Source organism: Taeniopygia guttata, chromosome 2 (genome assembly GCF_048771995.1).
Source record: "Taeniopygia guttata chromosome 2, bTaeGut7.mat, whole genome shotgun sequence".
NCBI lineage: Eukaryota > Metazoa > Chordata > Aves > Passeriformes > Estrildidae > Taeniopygia > Taeniopygia guttata.
Genome location: NC_133026.1, coordinates 138,048,890 through 138,063,205, shown reverse-complemented (window position 1 = coordinate 138,063,205; position 14,316 = coordinate 138,048,890). Strand labels below are relative to the sequence as shown.

General features: G+C 38.6%; 1 protein-coding gene across 2 annotated transcripts in view; it reads left to right on the top strand.

Moving 5' to 3' along the window:
• Nucleotides 1–14,316, top strand: part of SAMD12 (sterile alpha motif domain containing 12) — a 167,381-nt gene that overhangs the window by 113,720 nt on the left and 39,345 nt on the right. The window contains exon 5 of one of the 2 annotated variants that reach the window (XM_072924000.1): nt 1–14,316. This exon is cut by the window's left edge and continues 29,619 nt beyond it. The gene's annotated coding sequence lies outside the window, so the exon portion shown is untranslated. 2 annotated transcript variants of the gene reach the window in all.

Sequence of the window (14,316 nt, the reverse complement as noted above, 5' to 3'; positions counted from 1 at the left end):
TGGAATTTTTAAGACTAATGTCTGTAATGTGCTGCAACTTCCTCCTGCAGTAGCAATCAAAATAATCAAAGATACTCTGTTTTCATAACTGATATCAAAACTGTCTCCAAATCAGTATGGAAATGTGTTTGGAAAAAAAGTAAGATGTGTATTTCAGTGGCATCTTGGTTTAATATTTTTATAGCTACATTAGCAAAAATGCCCATTCCTTGGTGGTTATTGTGTGTTTGAAGGGCCAGTACAAATAACATTTTCAGAAGTGTCAGAGTAGGAGAAAGTTTTTTGTAGGGCCCTCTTAATTCACCACACATATTCTTTGTACGTCTTTCTGCAGATCAGTTAGATCAGTCTTCTCTTTTTAAAAATTCACCTGCCAATATCACAATTTAGAAGCAATCTTGCAACATGGTATTTGTCCTAATCTGATGAATTTGGGACACATGCTGTGGTTTAAAATAGTCGGGCTTTTAGGTCCATTTGCTGCAACATTTCCACAGTGTAACATTCGGGCCACTGGTGGCAGTTCTGTCCTCTCTCCAATGCTCATTGCGATGGCTGTATACATTTCCCAAACCTGCCATTCACTTCCATTGTTAGTTGTGTTTTTTACTAGAGAAAGCCACCAGATTTCCACCATCAACATCTACATGTCCATCACTGCAGACAGTATAGCTTGTGGATAACCAACAAAAAACAGGGGAGCAGAAACACTTGAAAAAAAGAGTAAGTAACAAGCATAGAAATTCTGACTGCTGGAAAGAGAAGATTGGTTGAGTTGTAGCAGAAGTAATGAAGTGTGAAATGTGCTATTCCCAACCAGTACACCATGCTGCTTTAATTTACAGAATATATAATTATACAACATTAACATTCTGGTACATCAGTCTTTGACAAAAATTGAAATGAAAACAGCAAAATGCATGAGTCTATTTTTAAGACAATTATTGTAATAATGGTGCATAAGGCTACAAACTTAAATAATTTTTCTGATTTTAAGATTATGTCTTTAAGAATCTTTGATTTTGTGCCCTGATAAATCTTTGCATACTGTTAAAAAAACACTTAGTTTAGCAACCTTTACTGAATTCTTGTGGAAGTCCTTCCAGCATACATTGAACCCCCCCCAAGAAGATGTGTTTTAAAAATCAGATTAACTTTTATCTTTCTGGTACTCGATAATGATTTATACTAAGCCCATAGACAACCTAGGGGATACAGAGTGCATATCCACAGACCTGCTAGGTCAAGAGCTGACCTTTCTGAGTTGCTGTCTCCAGAGGAAGGAGCGTTGTTTAGTCACTGAGATGCTAACAAAGTGGTGCTGAGAGACAAACTAATTTTGGTAGCTTCATGCAGAAAAAAAAGCCCCTCTGAAACTTAATGACCTTCTATAAGGGAAAAAGGCTTTAGGCATGAAGATACAAGCAGAAATCAACAAGGCTGTCATCTGGGAGAGAATACAGGAACAGAAACAACTGGAATTCACTGTATGTTCTTGTTAACTAAAAGTTATTATTTTGACATAAGAGCATCGTTGGCAGAGTAGGTAAGGTACAAAACCATCACTATATTTAAAGCACAGCTCTTGATCTTTAGCAAGGAATAAAGTGGGATTATTAATGAATGCCCAATGTCTAGATGTGTTACATGCCCATCATCAAAGGCATTGAATCAATGCAGCACTAAATTCTCAGAATCATGAAATAGTATATGCAGGAGGAACCTGGGGAGCACAGTTAGAGGTTTTAGTGAATTTGGGGAAGAAGGATGCACTTCTGACAGGAACAACAGGAAACTCCTGTTATTGAGTTTATTTTGAGTTAGATAGCCAGACTTCTATTTTTTGGACATATAATACTCAAAGAGGCAGATGGTTTAGAACAGCTGTTCTAAGAGTGTTTAGACTATTTTTATGAAGAAATAGCTTTCTTACATGTTCAGATTATGTCAAGAGTGGATGGTAGCATGGCATGGGGATATTTCTTAGGAAAAATGTCTATAAAACAGATATCCAGGTTTTACAAACATGTAGTCCATCTCTTTGCACTGAAACAAAATCAGTGCATAGAATTTTTAATTCTGTCTGGAAAATGGATAGAATTACTTTTAGTTGGCAATATTAATGGTTTGATAGCGTATCACAAAAGTCAGTTATACAATACTAAGTGATTGTGTCGTGTAGCAACCATACAGTTGTTGAAGAACACGATAATGGGATGGTGACTTTACTCAAATTAATTGGTAGGTCACCAACCCTTGGCCATGCACTTTGGTGGTGACCAAGAGAAATAAGGACCTTCTTATAGCAGCAACAACACTGCAGATCTTCAAGAATACAAGCCTTTGTGCTGATCCTGAGTATGTGACTCAATGACATTTGTCTTATACCACCGGGGGGACTCTGATACTGGAAGCTGTCTTAATGCAGAGATTAGGATATTGTGCCAAAGCTGTGACTCAGAGAATGAGTTGCTATGGGGCTTCTCTAGCTGGTATTCCACATTACACAGGTGGTGCTGGTCTCGCTGAAACTCCCACTGTGCAAGAGGCTGACAAATGCTTTGGACTGATAAAACAATAATGCCAACTTTTTGTGGTACATGTACCATAGGAATTCAACATATCCCTGAACTAGCTCAAGTCTTTCTATGTTCTATTTAAGGGATATTGACAAAACAGGCCACATTATCACTCAAGTGATTAATATGTAAGCTAGAAAAGGACCTGGACAAAAAGAATAAATAAAGGAAAAACTCTAAACCAAACCTATTTTCTGCTCCTATGCTCCTACTGCTGGTTATGCAGAAGCAGTAAACAAGCCCTATTCCCAAAGCTGTGCTGACAGCACTGATGATGGTGGTGCACAAATTAGGAGGTAAACAAAAAGCCGTGTTAATTTCAAGCTCCATTAGAAACACAGGCGGTTAAAAAAATCAATGTCTCCCAAACAGAAAAGGTCAAAATTAGTAGGGAAAGAAAGTTGGTTTTCTGGTAGATGTAAGACTTTTTAATTGTTATTATTATTACTTATTTTAAATTGTGTGTAAGCAAGAAGAAACTACTGGTCAGTGTCACATTAGTGACTAAAACACTGAAAATAAACAACAAATATTTTTTTTCTTAAGAAAAATGTACTCGTCTTTGGCTCAGGTTGAAATTCTTGTATTTAAAAGCTGGTTTCTATTTTAAATTTTGCCTGTAGGTTCTCTGGATATTCAGTTACATTTATAATCTTGGCATGACACATTTGAGGGATCATTCTTTTGAAAAGTGTAATCATCAGATTTCACTGTTTTCTCTTGGCATAGTATATTCCTGGATCCAAATCCTTGGGGCCTGTTAATTTAAATTTTAGGTTTTGTTGTGCATCCAGATTAAGTCTGGAAATACATGTGTGTCATTTTGTTATCAAGTTGTCTAGCAGAGGATGACAGGAAGAACAAATACTGCTTTGTATGTTTTTGTTTTATGGTAGTGTGTCACCTTCAACTCCACTCACATTAAATCCTTAGCACTTCATGTGATCTTTGCTTTTCATATTAAACTGTTTCATATGGCCATGTTAAATTATGTATGGAGATAGAGTTCTGTGCTATGGTGTTGGGAACCATTTCTTCAAACACCAATGCATATGTAAACACCTTGGAATATTAACACGACAGAGTTTGACCTTACAGAGCCAAGTTACTAAATAAGCGTTTGAGGAACTGGTGGCCTTACCATGGCCACAGATTTTCTGAAAATTGTTATTTTTACACTTATAATTTATAAAACTGTTACAGTTGTACACATTTAGTAACCTCTTTTGATCAAGAGGAATGTTGTGAAAAAGGCTCCTAATGGTTCATCCTTTTGCACTACCGGCTAGTCACAGCATTTTTCTAACACAAATGTCCCTGTGTAGTGGACAATAATTTGCTCTACAGAAAAGGATCAAGATGCAGGGAGTTCAAAAACCATGGTTTATGTGCAAAAATGTATTCATGTGATAGATATTTAGATTGGTTTTTAACCATTTTCCACTAAAGTACAGCCAATATTTTTGTAGTAGAGTCAGGATCTCTGGTAGAAACCAAAGGTAAGATCCCAACTCAACACAATTTCCTTCCATACAGCTGCATCTCCTCATTGTCTTTTCAGCTCATCCTTAAGACACAGCTTGCTCTTCTAATTGTCATTCCCTTTAGTGAACATTAGCATACTTGTTAAATTGGCCATTTGTGTCCCAGAAATCCCCTGCCTGTCCGGTGACTCACTCAGACCTGCATTTTGCACACCCTGGGGAGGCATGGAACAAGAACAAGTCATCTCAGTGCTTTTAGCTCCAGGTCCTAGAATTGTTGAGCATCAAATTCAGTCCTCCCTTTTTGCTTCATTAACTGGCGTTGTTGTTAGGGAAAAAAGAAGCTTTTCAAGAGGAGGAAGTCTGAAAGAATATGTTCTCTCCTATGGATTGTTTCAACATCTTCTTTGGGGATTTTTGTTTTTACAAGTTACCATGGGCCTTCTTCCTCCCTGGCTGTGCTGTCCTGCCAACCTTACCTGCCTGCCTCATGTTTCTTAACATAATCACCACCAAAAGAGACCTACTCTGTCTGGCAGTGTTGCAATTAAGGCATGAAGGTGGCATATAGAAATCATGAAGGTGGCATATAGAAATCATTTTGCCCATCCATGGTTGCACTGGGAATGAATTGCTAACAGCAGTCAAATCTTGTTTAGCCAGGAAAGGAAGCAGTAGTGATTTGAGGCTGTAGAAAGCTGGTGTGTTCATTGCCAGCTTTTAAAAGTTGCTGTGATTGGTTTACTTTCATGTTCATTCTAGCTCCCCAAGTTAATGATCACGCATTTTGAGAACAGGAAATTTATATTTGTTTCAGAAAATAATGAATTTGTTTTTCTAGTGACAGTGTTGTCTTCCATCAAAATTTTACACACAGCCTCCCAGCCACATGTCTGAGGCCAAATACTGCCCCTTGGAATCATCAGAAGTTAATGTCAGTGAGTCTTGGGGTAGCTGGCTGGCTTTTGTCCCTGTCTGAAAATAAATTGACATCATGTTGAAGACTTTGTGAAACTACCCTTCATGACATCTAAGAAGTAATGACTTCAGTGAAGCTTGAGGGCAAAGTACTCACCATTTACTACTGCAGTAATTCTTTCATAAGGCTTTCCTCTCTTGCAGCACAATTAATTTTACTTTTCATTTACTGACATTGGCATGCACTTAGCTTTATAATATTAGTTAAAATTGGTTATTGATGTCAGTTTCATTTTTAGCACATTTTTAGCACATTGCAAGCAGGGGAATAATTAAAGTGTGCTATTGTACAATTTAGGGCTTGTGGTGGACTTGGAGAGGTGAGTATTGCCATTCCTGCTTCAACTGACCTAGAGGGAATAACTCTTCTCTTTAACATTTCATTGTAGTCTTTCTGATGATACCTCAAAATGTCAGCTTGTGCCTCGTAGCTTAAGTTAAGGTCCCAAAATAACTTCTGATGGACCTAAGAAGTTTAAAAATTAAGTCTCAGTGATATATGGTAATAATATTTTAATATGAAAGGCAATTGAAGTTCAGTGTATAATTTATTTTAGTTTAGTACTTTTTTTCGGTTCAAAGTTGTTTCTTGGAACTTAAGCTGTAAGTTGTCGCTGTATGTTAATACTAACAAGTTGGCTTTATGGTCTGTCACAGGATACTCTGCTGGTCAAGCTGAAAAGCTTTACCAGCCTGTATTCTAATGAAGTCTTAGTAACTTTCTGGGATGAAAGAGAATTAAGACATATTTGGTCTGGAGTTTTCTTGCTTGCTTTACAGCATAGTGCATTGGTTCTAAAATGCCTGTTTTTCTAATTCAAGTAATTTTAAGCTTTTCTATGAAGAAATGAATGCATTAGGAGGTCAGTCAAGTAATGATTAAAATCTCATTTGGGGCTCATACTGACTTTTACAACCTTCCTTAATTCTTGACCTGGAAGAAGGGACATTCATAAATGTTTCCTATAAGGAGTGATGTTTCATCAGGAGTTTGAAGCAGGAAGAATACTCTGAGATATCTCCACGTGAGTGGCATCCTACTTGACTTCCCTTCAGGGAAAATAATGTATGTAGATCATAAGGTTGGTTGTATCTTTGGAGTTTATGGAACATTTGCCACTGTGTTTGCTTTTCCCTATGAGATAAAGCAACCACTGGAAGGCATGGAAACTCAGTGTATTAAGAATGCACAACACACAGAGCCTGAAGAACAGGAAGACCTTCATCAGCCAATCAAGGTGGTCCACGTGCTGGGCTGACCTTACTCCCACTTTTCTGTTAGGGCAGCAAGTTATTTGCCAGTCATTCTGAATCCTCACTATGAAACACAGTTTTGCTGCTGTGCTTGTATCTAAAAGCTATCTATTTTTATTGCTGTCTCCCTCTGAAATATTTCAGGCTAATGAAACAATATGATTGTTTTTATCTGCAAAGTACTTCATTTCTACTGATGAATGGCATACACAAGAACTCAAATCTAAATCTGAGTGGTTATCTCTGCTAAGCTGCTTTTATAAAATGAATTTTCTTAGTAAAAAGCTGGCAAATACATGCCAAACGTTTTGTGAGGACCACTGATGGTGAAGTTTTGTTAAACTGCACTTTTTCCAAGCAAGTACAAAAATAGCAACTTTGGAAAACATGAAGCTGAGTCTTTTGCACAACTAAGGCTATTATGAGACTGCAGGTAGCATTCTTTTTCCCTCTTTTCCCCTTTGAAAGCTGAACATCATCTCTGAAGTATGAGAGAGAATAAGGTTGATTTATGCTTAATGTGACTGACTGCCCAAGAAATAGGTACTATTTGCTATTTTAAGCATTAGCCAGTAATTAGGATCTGCAGCACTGAGTCTCATTCTCTTGTCATTAATGAGGTCATTAACAAGATATGATACAGTCTTTTCCTCCTGTTAGCCATGTAACTGAAATAAGTGAAAACTTCAAATATTTTGAGGCCAGTGTTACAAATTTTATTAACCTGCTTCTGTGATGCCTGTCAGCACAAACAAAGTGAACTTCTGTAATCCTTGGGAAACTGCCCCCCAGAGCCATTTGGAATAATTTTCACACCTGACTCTTGAGTATATATTAAACACAAGATGCTTCTCTTTTATTCTTGGGCTACCACCCTCCCTAGCAGCTTTATGGATTAGTGAGGTCATTCCCCATTGCTACAATGCCACCACCCCCCAGCCATGATATCATCTATGCTCTTCCTTGGGAAGAGCTCCCTACCACAAAGTCACCCTGATCTCCTCACACCCTACCTGGTGACTGTGTCTTGCTGGCTGAAAGTCTGCCAGCATTTGAGCTACTGATGAGTGCTGACTACCTGCTGCCTTGTCAGCCTGTGGCTCACTGTTCTCTTGTGTTTCTGCATCTGCTGTTTGTCTTGTCTTTGAGTATGTCTGTACTGCCTTCTGCAATATGTCATGAAGAAAGATTACCCAGCCAGGCAGCTTGGAGGTGCTTACTTGCAGGAGGAAAAGCTTTGTGCTCTGCCATTGTAGCTCCTTTTCTTGAGCCAGCTCATTTAGATTTGCATCACTCTACTCTACATGAAACTCTAGTGCACAAAGTCTCTGTTTTGCATTGGGAATGCACTTGACATAAGGAGTAGGGGAATAGTTCCAATATTAACAGATAAATATGTTTTCACATGAACTGGACAAGTAATATATTTCTATAAATTTCAGATATGCACTACAATGACAGGAAAAACCATAGAATCAAGAATAACAGGTTAGAAGAGACCTCAAGGATCATCTGGTCTAACCTTTCTTGGCAAAAGCATGGTCTAGACAAAAGGATCCAGCAGCCTGTTAAGCTAAGTCTTAAATGTGTCTGATGTTGCAGAAATCACCATTTCCCTAGGGAGATTATTCCAACAGCTGATTGTTCTCACTGTGAAATATTTTCCTCTTGTGTCCAGTTGGAAAGTCCCCAGAGTAACAAGTATCCATTACCTTTCCCATTTTCCCTGTGATTCCTTGTAAAAAGGTAGTCTCTGTCTTCTTTATAGCCATCCTTTAAATAATGAGATACAGTATTAAAGTTCCCCCTAAGCCTTCTTATCTCAAGGCTGAACAAACACTTATCTCAGCCTTTCCTTTTTTGTGTCCCTTCTCTGGACCCTCTCCAGCCTGTCCACATCTTTTTTGTATAGCAGGGACCAAAGGTGATGGCAGTATTGCAGGTGTGGCCTGAAAAGCACGGAGTAGAGCAGGATAGAGACTTCTTCATCTCTACTGGAGATGCACGTGTTGTGCAGGCCAGCACTCTGTGGGCTTTCTTTACCACTGCAGCACACTGTTCACTCATATTGAGCTTGTTGTCCACCAGGACCCACAAGTCCCTTTGCACAGAGCTGCTCTCCAGACAGATCTGTCCTTGTTTAACTTTGTAAGGTTCTTGTATACCTACTGTTCCAGCCTATCCAGTCTTCTTGTAGGGTGGCGCTCCCTTTCACAGTGTCCACCTCCCACTCTGGTGTCATCAGCAAACTACATTAAGGCACAATTTATCCCATCATCCAGATCTCTTATGAACATATTAAGCATTGAAATGCCCTTTATTTTTACCTCACTGGTGTGCTTCTTGTGCCTTGTCTGATTTGCCTTGCCAGTCTTCAAGACACACATAGTGTAATGTAAGTGTAGCTTCCTGTCAGCCTTCCATATCTTACAATAATACAGTTACTAAGAGTATGATGTAAGAATTTTAATTTCTTATGTTGCTGCCCAAAGACCATTACGGAATTAACTCTTAAGGAAATGGCTTGTTTGGTGGTTCCCTGTCTTTTGTGTGTTTTAATAAATGTGTTATTATAGAGTTCATTTCCACTGTTTTTTCCCTTGATGCTGTTCACATTGGACCTAAGAAATTCCAAACTGCTCTGCAACGTTGATTTTTCTTACTAGCTGGCTAGAAAAGCAAGGGGGAGGGACAGAATACAAAAATGTGACATTTGAAGGTATTTTCCAGCTCTTTTAGCTATTATTTTGTATTGCTGTTATACTTGCCGCCTCCTGGTGAGAATGGCTGCATATGCATGGTAGAAGGCAGTGGGTGTCCTGCAGAGCTTACCCATTAACCAGGGCAAATGGTAGGAAGTGTCACCTGAGGGTTGCTGTGTGGGAAAGCAAAGGCTTTAGGTGCTGGAACCAGAACAGAATGGCAGCTCAAGGTTCCTCCAACCCCCATTCCTGAGGAAAAATCCTCCTCTTTATGGTTTTCAAAACCCCACCAGTGAAACTAATTCTCTGAGAGTCCATATGGTCAAAAACAAGAGCAGTGCCAAGCCCAGTGGCCCCCTTCTTACATTTGTACCACTTGCAGGAGCCCCAGTGAGACCTACCAGCCTTTTGCATCCAACCTATCCACTGAAGACTCGAGGAAGATGTGATTTATTAGCCTGGACCAGGATGGATAGCATCATAAATCTCCCCCAGACAGCAACAATTAAAGTTGCCAGGGCTCTCTGCATTGCCATGTGGAGCCCAGGCAACTCTGTCCAGATTTGACTGGCTTATTTTGCTAAATGAGAGGGTTGAAATGACCATCTGGATTTTATTAATAAGTGTATAAATCTGAACTATAAGGAGAAAGAAGATGAACTGGTGCTAGTATATCTGTGACATATACTTAATAATAAAACTTAAACTCTTATACAGCCTGATACAAATTACTTGCTCTACTGCGCCAGTTCTGCCACAGCCACACATTTCATTTTTGTGATATGCTCTGCGACTGCTCCACTAGTAAGTGCTGAGAAGGGAGAGAAATAGAAAGATAGATGCATCTGGTATTTATAGAGGACGGTTTTAATGGTGCTAAAAACTGATGTGCTCAGCATTCCTTGCAGCTGCAGTTGCGTTCGTGTCAGTAATCATATCAGGAGGGTTGCTGGTTTCCAGAGTAATTAGAACCCTGAAGCAAATAAACAGCAAATGCATTCTCTTCTTTTGAAGTTATCTTCTTTTTACCCCTCTTTTAAATAGCCATTCTTCTATAATTATGTACCATTCATTATAGCATTAAAAATAATTTTAAGTGAATGAGTGCTATTTTTATTGTTGTTGTTCATTGCTAATTATTATGAACTAATCGTAATTTAGGATAGTCTTCTGAAAATCTCATTTCATTAGAGAATGGCTACTGACTTAAATTGTTTCCTGCCTTGATCCCAGGGAGAGGCAGGAGCTCCAAGCTGGGTTCATGTAAGCTCTGCTGCTGGCTTACAGCACGTGTGGGTAGAACACAAGTTGTTGCTCAAAGCTTTTTTGATAAACTTCTGCTCTTCTAGTTCTTCAGCCATAGGTAAAATATAAGTTCAGAACAGCATATGCTTGCCACCAGGGAGGTGATGACAGAGATACTACTTGATAATATAGGGAGGTAATAGCCTTCCTATCTGCCTTTTTGTGACTTTGTTTGGGATAATACATTGTGCCCCAAGCACTCGTTCCTAAAAAGTTACTGGTAGGAGTTCAGAGGACATTAACAACCCGTGCAGTTGTCTAGGGAGGGTTTGACTCTAAACAGTGGTATCTTCACCATTTATCTGGGTTATTAATTTTGCAACATTTGTGGCTTTAGTCAGATGTTTTTGATTTGTGCTCACGTATGCTGAGTTACAGAGTGTGGGCACTGGGTCATCGTTGTGTAAAGTCACTAGTCTGGTTTGCATTTTTTGGCTCTTGATTTCTAACCAGTTTCAAGATTAAAAAACAGAATAATAAGGATTACTTACAGCTGCATAAGCAAGTATATATTAATTGATGTTTCCTGGTAATGAGGTATGAGAATGAAAAAAGCCCACCCTACCTCTGAGATCCCAGCTTGAGTTTTTAGGATGGCTGTTAGAAGAAAAATGTCTTTGTACTCACAAATTGCACACATTCAGCCTAGAGTTATTAGCACATAATAAACATGGAAGCATCTATTGACACTTTCTTTAATGGATTCATTCTTTAAGCTAGAACCACAGCTTTTATAACTCAGATTCTTAAAATGCCTTTTATAATGTTGTTTCTTAAACAGCCTTAGCTTCTGTTGTCCTGTAATGGCAATTTTTTCCTACCACGAGGACCAAGACAGCACAGTGCTCTGGCTGTAACCTGGCAGGTTCACAGAGATACCTGAGAAAGATGATGGAGAGACTAAAGCTTCTGGGGGTTCAAATATTTCTAAACTTCAGTTCAAAGTGGAGTTCAGGAGATATTTCTATAGCATTGACTGTGCTTTGGACTTCCCTCCTTTCCTCACCCTTCCTGCAGTTATTTTTGGGTGAGAGATTTATAGCAACAGAGCAAATTGCCATGTTAAATCTGAGCTCAACTTTCAAATCAGTGGTCACTGAGCAGGACCATATATACCCAAATACATAGGGGAAAGATAAGCCAAATCTGCTAATGCTTTAAGTCAATGCATCTATGATAGAGCTCATAAAATTCTCTAAGGAGAATTATGATGTTGAGAGTTATGACTACTTTATGCTTGAATGAAAGTATCCCCTAGCTGGCTTGAGGGACACAACCTCCTACACAGTGACTTCATTCTTTAGGGTGATTTATCTTAATTTCCCTCAGTGTTCCCATATTTTGAATTGGAGTTCATGTATGTTGAATTATAGTGTATAGACCTTGGGTCATCTTTTTCTGAACCCTATATTTTATCATGCCTTTTTTACCTCTTGGCTTTGAAAGGCATTGCCAGAGGAAAGAATGTAGTTTTGTGCTTGTGATACATCTCAGAGGCTTTTTAGATAATGGTTTTTTGACAAGGAGGTGCTTATGTTTTGGTTTTTTAGTTTTTGGGGTTTTTTTGGCTAAGTGGTTTTATTCCAATTGTGATAAATTTGTGATGTATAACAATGAAAATAAACTCTCTATAGTTTCTTTCAAAACGAGCTTAGGAGTGTGCCTCCAAATGCCTCATGCTGTCAGAGAAACCCTTAACACCTACTGTTGCTGACACATGTGCTGATCCAGGAATTTCTAAGCCAGGAAAGCAAGATTCTTCACAGATGTGTATCAGCCCCAAAATGAAGAGGGGATACATTTAAATGAGAAAATTTTCTCTCGAGGAAAGAAAACGAAATTACTGCAGAAAGTCTTGTGGTGGTCTGCCAAGCAGCAAATCCCAGAAAGATATCTGATGACAAATGGCACTGTATGTCTGGTACAGGCTTCTGATTGATATTTCAGTCAGCTAGATAGAAGTGAAGATAGAAGTGAAGCAGAGGTAAGGAATCTAATCATTCCAAAAACACATGCTCACACAACATTATCTCTCTTCTGAGGGAAAATGAACATAGCAGCTCACTTATACCCATGGCAGGCATGAGTAAGTAGTTTCCTAGTTCACAGAAAAGTTAACAATGTAGAAAAATATACTCTTAGTTAATTTTTACTCTTAACAACACAATAGAATTTGAACAATTTAGATGCAATTAATGGGACAAAAAAATAAATGTTAAAAACATAAGCAAGGCTGTGATACTGTGCTCCTTGCAATTATTTTTAATGTTAAGTAAACACAGTGGTGAGAAAATTGTAATTTGTAGTTATTGCACTAGAAAGAGCAGTGTGATAGTCCATGCCAGGTAATTCCTCAACGAATAAACCAGTTTTTTATTGCATTGTGCAATGTTTCATTCTGACAGTGTATAAAAGGAGTGAATTTCAGTGGTGATGTAGGTTCAGTAAACGACAATCATTGCAACCTGTTCTGTACTGGTGTTTAGAAGATGGAGAAAGGGGAGGGGAGGAATAGCAATGTCTGTCATAGAGAAAAAAGGCAATGAAATGTGACCCTCTTTTAATTAAAGGGTCCCACAAAGTAATTTCCCCCTTTAACTTGTGATAATATGGTTTTGGCAGGAAGAGTAATGTGAACAAAACACTCTTCTTTATAAGCAAAATCAAGGAGGGCAAATTGTATTCAGTTGCAATTTGTTGGGGAATTTGTCATTTGTTTTTGAAGAGTGCTTGGAAATGGACAGCAGGAGTGGGGTGTTTTGCTTGTGCCTTGTGAATGGCAGCAGCAGTGGGGTTTGAAAAGCTTTTAGAGAAGTCAGGGGATATTTTCCCATGGGAAATTATAGAAAATACCTGCCAGTTTTAATGGCAACTCATCATTCCAAAAGGAGACTAATGTGCTCTTTGGAAAGGTATTTTATCAGCTCAAAGTCCTCTTTGTGGTAACATAAAATAGGGTAAATATAGTCAAGGCAGGGAAATCTTATAAACATCTCTTCAGCTTGAGGAATTTAAAGAAAGAACTATACAGGTTCTCGCTGGATTTTTGAAGAGTATAAAATTTGTCTTTTTTCCCCGCTATTTTGATAAAGTCTCATATATCTATTCCTTATTTTCTGCCCATTTATGACCAGACTGAATCAATATGCTTTATTTCCTATTTCCCAGCCTAACAGTGCTTTCCTTGTGAAAGGACTATTAAGGGCATATGGCCAGAAGAGGTGGGGGCTCTTGCTTTTCCCTCACTGGTTAGTTACACTTCAGTCTGTATCCTTAGAGCTTTTAGAGAAGTGCACCATTATTTTTATATGGGATGTAAGAAAAAATAAAACTGATGTAACTCAATTAGTATATCATGTCTTTCATTGTAGGGTCTGGCCTAGGAAGGTTTTTTATTAAGGTGAAATGCAGCATCTTGTTGAGCAGAGAGGCTGAATGACCCTGAAGTGGGTCTGCAATTAGTGAGCCACAGACAGGAGAAACTGTGCTGCATCTGACACACAACACAGTGTTTCCCAGCCAGAAGAGACACATGCACAGTGCTAGGGAACAGCTGACAGCAAGCCTTTCTGGAAGAACAAGCTGTAACACAGCAAAACTTAATCAGTGCTGTCCTCCCTCTTTCCTGCTCTGTATGTCTTTATTTCTGCCTTGTGCATCTGCTGCTTCTATTGAAGATATTATTTTAGACATTAATGTCTAAACCAGGAATCCTACAGAGGAGTCTTGCAGGGTGATGGTTTTGGTAGGTTTTAGGAAATGGACAGAGGTTGGAGATGCAATAGTTGTTGTTACTGGCAAATCTGTTAGAACCAGAGGGAAGTGGAAATTTAAAGACATGAAGAAAGTATAAGTGCTCATACCAGATTTTACTATAATAATGATAATGGCAGGGTTAGGTTCAAATAGCCTGCCTTAAAATAAGTGGCAGCAGAGTCCTTTCCTTTGATCTGCAGATCCATTTTGGCCCATTTTCTTGAGTAATCTCACCATTAAAACAAAAATAAAATATAA